The following is a 6,437-nucleotide window of genomic DNA, read 5'->3' as shown; positions in this document are numbered from 1 at the left end:
CCAGAAGGTATCCAGTCATGCAATATGAGAAATAAAGATATTTATTTAATAAAAGATAAGGTACAAATACCACCATACATAGGACAATGAGGCTTCAGTCCCCTTCAAAATAGACATCTTGGGGCCTCACACATTCTCCCTATAGCCATCAGCTGCCCCATTGTATTTGCCTGAATCTCGTCGACAGTCTGAAGCCTTTTCCCTTTCAAAGGTAATTTTAGTTTTGGGAAAAGCCAGAAGTCACAGGGTGCCAAATCTGGGTTGTAGCGGGGCTGAGTCACCTGGATGACTTGCTGTCTCACAAAAGAACTCTACATGAGATATGATGCATTAACAGGTGCGTTGTCATGATGAAGCTGCCAATCACTCAGTTGCCCACAGTTGTGAACTTCTGAAACATCTGAATAGTTTCCATGGAGAAATGTTCAAGCTTAGCATAAAATATGATGGAGGTTCATTGCTCTACTCGCTCAGTCATTTTGAATGCAATGGCCATACAGTACACATGCTCACTCAACAGCATCTACTGTCCTAGCTGACTGGTACAGTGAAGTTGTCATTATTCATGCATGTGCATTCCAGTCCACTCTTGTTGGCTGCCTGTTTACATTGATGTCATGCAAATCATTTTCATTATACTAACAATGGCTGGACTTTTTCTGGACAGACTCTGAATACACAAATACTATACCAATGTTAATTTCCTGACTATGACATCATACTATAATAATCTAAGACACAAACTTTGTGGAAAACTAGGTAAAGAGTAAAAAGGAATTCTCCACATATTTTTGCAACTGTGAATGTATAATTATTTCAAAATAAAAAAGTGTTTTTTAAGTTTTAGTACTTGTTCCATAAAATAAAAGTGGATTAGAAAGCATTGCACACTATAGTTCAAATTCAAGAATCATACAACATATTAGCATATTAAAGTGCCCAATGAGTTTAGTGAAAAATTTATTTTTATTAACTTCACATTCTCCAAGCTTGCTGATCAAAGTAAACACCTTGGGAATTTCTTTTGTAAGGAGAAAATGGGACCTAGCATATAAAGCCAATGTATGAAGGGAAAAAAATTTGCTTAGCCAAAACTCTAGTTCATTCTGGAATTATGTATGAGAGAATTCTATAAAAATACAAAATGGCACTATCTGTTCACTTAGAATTGAATGAAGAAGGGTAAAAAAGAAGTTTTGAATAAGACCAGCAACACTGAAAGGAAAAGAAATGAACAGAGACAAGAGGGATGGAGGGCGAAGGGGATGGGGGAAAAGGAAGGGAATGGGAGGGTCGGGGAACGTGTAGCAAGGTCTCATGGACAAAAGCAAAGGGGAAGGATTGAGGGAGGGAGGGGGAAGGGGGCAGGGGAAGGTGGTGGTGGGGAAGGCAGAGACAAACATATTTGAAAAAATAAAGAAAATAAATTTTTAAAAAATTTTTAAAAATAAAATAAATAAATAAATTTCCTTAACTTTAGAAGAGACACTGCGTTAAAAAAAAAAAAAAAAAAAAAAAAACCCTTAAAAGGATTTTCTGTACCAAACTTAAAAGAGAAAATAGCAGAAATTTTTGAAGAAGATGAAAAGATAAATAAAATGGTTGTAGCTATTCACAGGACAGTTAATTATGTTATCTTATTTTTAGGAAGTGTTAGCATTATTTTTGACAATACACAGTGCTTCGTGAAAAAGTTGGGTTTCCACCTTGCCATTTTTTTGTGATAAAATAATTTTAATTCTTATGAGTCCTTACTTCTATGTAAAAAGCATAGAAGATTTTCTTCCATGGGTTTCTGTGTTGGGAAACGCCCTGTCTGGTTTCAGGAACTGTAACCCTGCCGACAGGCTGGAGGGCCCCAAGGCTGGAAATAATCGGGGAGGGCTTGGAAAAACAGGCCCCTGAGGAGACATAATCTGCCCCCCTAGCAGGGGTGCAGCCCTGGGCTCTCTCACATCGCCCTGTTTGGCCCTGCAATGGTTGGTGATCCATGACGGGTAAATTTTCTTATGAGGAGAAAACAAGCTATGACAAACATCAGCTGGTATGGGCAGCGCACAAGGGCATGGGGGACATGAAGAAAGGGCAAAAAAGGCCCACACCGCTTACCTGGGCTTGGACATGACTGGAGTCCTCATTCTATCCGAAAAAAGTCTCCTTGTCTCTTGGAGGCTCCCTCCTCCGCTTGACTCAGGCTCGAAACAATACCAGAGATAGTCTTAAATTAGATCTGGCGGTTGCCAGGGAAATTACTCCCAAAAGTAAAGTCTTTAAAGTATGCATTTTTTTCCCTCAGAAGTTTCGATAACTAGCTCATGCTGGGAAGGAAATTTACATTATTCACAGACCCTAACCCTATACCCTTAGGCGCTCTTATGTTTACTAGGCTCTCATGTTTAGTCATCTCTTGTTTACTAGCCTCCTCTCGGACCCATGTAAATCAGTGTGTCCCTGCCATTTGTTTTCTTCAAAACATCATCTATTCTCTGTAAACATTAACATATTGATATAATGAGGTAACCTGTGAATTCCTATTATCTGGTCCCACTGCTAACCCTTTCAATAAAAACCTTTGAACAAAGGGGCTCGAGGCTTTCCCCACTAGGGAGATGTGGCTTGTCCCCTCTTCTGGAAAACAGAGAAGTGTTTGCGACCACTCGTGGTTATTCCCCTCATCTGTGACACCCCCGGAATGGGATCCAGAGTCCACGCTCCCATCTCAGCTGGTCCCGGATGGTAACCCTCAGATCCCGCAGCACGGTGCTCCCTGCGACCTGCTCCGTGCCCCCACGGCAGTTGTTTCCCGATCAGGGATGCGCGGCAACCTGGGGCACGTGACATGCATCAGTTTTCAAAGCCATTTTGCTTACAGTGGTCTTCATTTACCCAAAAAGACTATGTTGTTTGAAATTTTACATTTATTTTTACATGTAAAAAAGTGTTTTGTCTGCATATCTGGGTAAAATTTTATAAAATTCACTCTAAATTTTCAAAGTAGCTATTGCTTGAAATGAAAATAACTTCATATCGTAATCAATAAATAGACAAGTGTTTAAAACAAATTTTAAAGAATTGCTATAAAGGCAAAATCAACTCATCACTTCAAGGAAAATATAGAGGCATTAGATATAATACTCTGGAAAATATGCATCATTGTGTTTTTTTATCCCCTTTATAAATAGATTTTATTATTAAAACAGTTTTAATTGATAAGAGGTAGAATTCCTATATACACTTCTATACAGGCAAAGCCTACCCCATCAATATCCTGCACACTAAAGTTGTACATTTGATAGAATGGATAAATCTACATTCACTTATCATTATCACATGAAGTCATAGTTTACATAAGAGTTCATGTTTGGTGTTGCACATGCCATAGGTTTTGACAAATGAGTGGCATGTATATGCTATTACAGGATCATACACAATAGTTTCATTGCCCTAGAAGTCCTCTGTGCTCTTTGTACTTATCCCTCGCTATCCCCAAACTCCTGGAAACCACTGATCTTTTTACTTTCTCCATAGTTTTTACTTTTCCCAGAATTTTATAGTATTGGAATTGCAGAGTATGTATGCAACTATTTGAAATTGATTTCTTTCATTTAATACTATGCATTTAGGGTTTCTCCATGTCTATTTATGACTTGGCGGCTCACTTACTTTTAACTTTGAATGATAGTCTATTGTTGGAATGTATCACAGTTCATTGAACAACCTACTGAAGAAAATGGACTCTCTGTTATAAGCTATGGTAATTATTAATAAAGGTGTTATAAACATCTGTGCAGAAGTTTCTGTGTGAACATGAGTTTTCTTTGCACTTTTTGACTTTATTTGTATAATTGATGAAAATTGTACATTTTCAAGGTGTATAGCTTGTTTTGTTATATGTATACACTGTGAAGTGATCACCATAAACAAGCTAATTAACATATCCATCACCTAACATACTTAACTGTGTGTGTGTGGTGTGAACACAATGCATTTCAAGTAATTTGTGTAATTAGCTATACTGTTTTGTATTGCTAATTATAGTCACCATGTTTTATATTAGCTCTCTGGAACTTACTCATCTTGTATAATTGAGACTTTATATGTTTTAACATGTGTTCAGGGCCTTTGGGTAAATACCAAAAAGTAAGATTGTTGGATTGTATAATAAGAATAGTGTCAGCTTGGTAAGAAATTGCCAATCTATCATTCAAAGTGGCTATATCAGTTTGCCTTCCTACCAGCAATAAATGATAGTTGCTTTTGATCTACATCTTTGTCAGCCTAAAGTATGGTCAATGTTTTCAACTTTTGTCATTCTAATAGGTGTGGTGATAGCCCATTGTTATTTTAATTTGCAATTCCCTAATTATATATGATGGTTTGTTTTTTGTTTTTTAAAGATTTTATTTATTTATTCTTAGAGAGGGGAAGGGAGGGAGAAAGAGAGGGAAATATCAATGTGTGGTTGCATCTCACATGCCCCCTCCTGGGGACCTAGCCTGCAACCCAGGCATGTGCACTACACTGGGAAGCGAACCGTCAACCCTGTGGTTCACAGGCTGGTGCTCAATCCACTGAGCCACACAAGCTAGGGTACATATGGTGTTAAATATCTTTTTATATGCATTGATTCTATCTGTATGTCTTATTGGGTGAGATATCGCTTAAGTTCTTTGGCCCATTTTTTAATTTGATTGTTCATTTTCTTATTTTTGGGTTTTAAGAGTAGTATTTATGTTTAAAATAACAGTTCTTTATCAAATATATTACTTGCAATTATGTTCCAACAGGCTGTGGTTTGTCTTCTAAGTCTCTTGAACATTACCTCATTTTTATAAATATTTTCTTCTTATTTTAAATACCTTTGGAAGATTAACGTGTAAAGGATAGGTCTTCTTAAGTCAAACAAATGTCTACAACTACTTGCAGAACAATATATAAATGCCATAGTGTGGCATTTTCATATGAACAGCTTCATTTAAAAAATAACAAAAAACTACCAGTGAGAAGCCTTGGTGTTTTCTTGTCTCTAGCTCATTTTCTTTCCTTATATAATAGAAACATAAAGGATGGAAAAAAATTTTGTACAGCTGTACAATGTGTTTGTGTTTTAAGCTATTATTACAAAAGAGTAAAAAAAATAAGTTTATAAAGTAAAAATGCTACAGTAAGCTAAGATTAATTTATTATGGAAGAAAGAAAATATTTGTTTATGAATTTAGTGTAGCCTAACTGTTCAGTGTTTGTAGAATTTACAGTAATGTCTTATGCCTTCACATTCACTCACCACTCACTTACTGACTCATCCAGAGCAACTTCCAGTCCTGCAATCTGCATTCATGGCAATAGCCCTCTAGAGAGAGACCATTTTTAAAAAATATTTTATACTATATTTTCACCGAACCTTTTCTATGGTTAGGTACTCAAATACTTACCGTTGTTATAATAGCTTAAAGTATTCAGCACAGTTACATGCTGTACAGGTTTGTAGTCCAGGGGCAATAATGATGCCATATAGCTTAGGTCGTTGTAAGCTTTTTTTATCATCTAGGTGAAACCAGACATTAACCAGACACTAATTACACTAATTTTTATTTTTCCCCTTTGTTGACAAGTTTTTAAAAGTATCTTGCAAGCATAACAGGAGGCTGCTCGCCATTCCTCCTGCAACATCAACCATAACCTGCTAACATCTGCTGAAATTGGTCTAGCCAAACTGAATCTATGCAGTTAACTGAGAGCTCCCCACGTGACCTTAAGACAGCCAAAAGTCATGCTGTACACAGAACGAACATGCGGAGACCCAGATTCTGCACACTCATTTTTGAAATGGAGGGTACCTGAAATTGTTGCTCACTCAGAAGAAAAAAACCACCACCACAAAGAATTCATGACTTCAACCAAGCAGACCTTGCCAAATTGAAATCCCTTTATATTTACTTTCACCCTTCCTCACTTCTAAGGCTAAGTTCCAAAATTGTCCAGTTAGGTCCCTCCAAACTAGCTTTTATGAATACGTATACATTATCCCTTTAAACTTACTTCGGGCCTTTGTTAGAGAAGACTGATCTGAGTTTTGTCTTCAGTCTCCTTGTCTGGCTGCCTGACAAACTCTTTTCTCCACTAAAACCTGTTGCCTCAGACTTTGCCTTCCCATGTACTATGGGCAATGCTCCCACAGACTTCATCCAGTGGTAACATAAAAAGTGCATTCTAAGGAGAGAAGATGGCAGTGAAGTAGACAGGAGCTAAGCTCACTTGCTTGTACACTCACCTGGGACACTTAGCTGGTCTTCCAAAAGACAAAGTGAAGAGCTAATAGAATCTTAGATGATATGAATTTTGGAGGCCAAAGTGGACAGAGGACATTTAAAAATGGGCAGTAAGGAAGTTTTATAGGTGGACAGGGAAAGTCTCCAGGCATGATGCCAGAAACCATG

The sequence above is a fragment of the Pteronotus mesoamericanus genome, unplaced genomic scaffold (assembly GCF_021234165.1).
Source record: "Pteronotus mesoamericanus isolate MK-2021 breed Mesoamerican mustached bat unplaced genomic scaffold, CSHL_Meso_final scaffold_36, whole genome shotgun sequence".
NCBI lineage: Eukaryota > Metazoa > Chordata > Mammalia > Chiroptera > Mormoopidae > Pteronotus > Pteronotus mesoamericanus.
The sequence above is the reverse complement of the archived record's forward strand: the minus strand, read 5'-3'. Positions refer to the sequence as shown.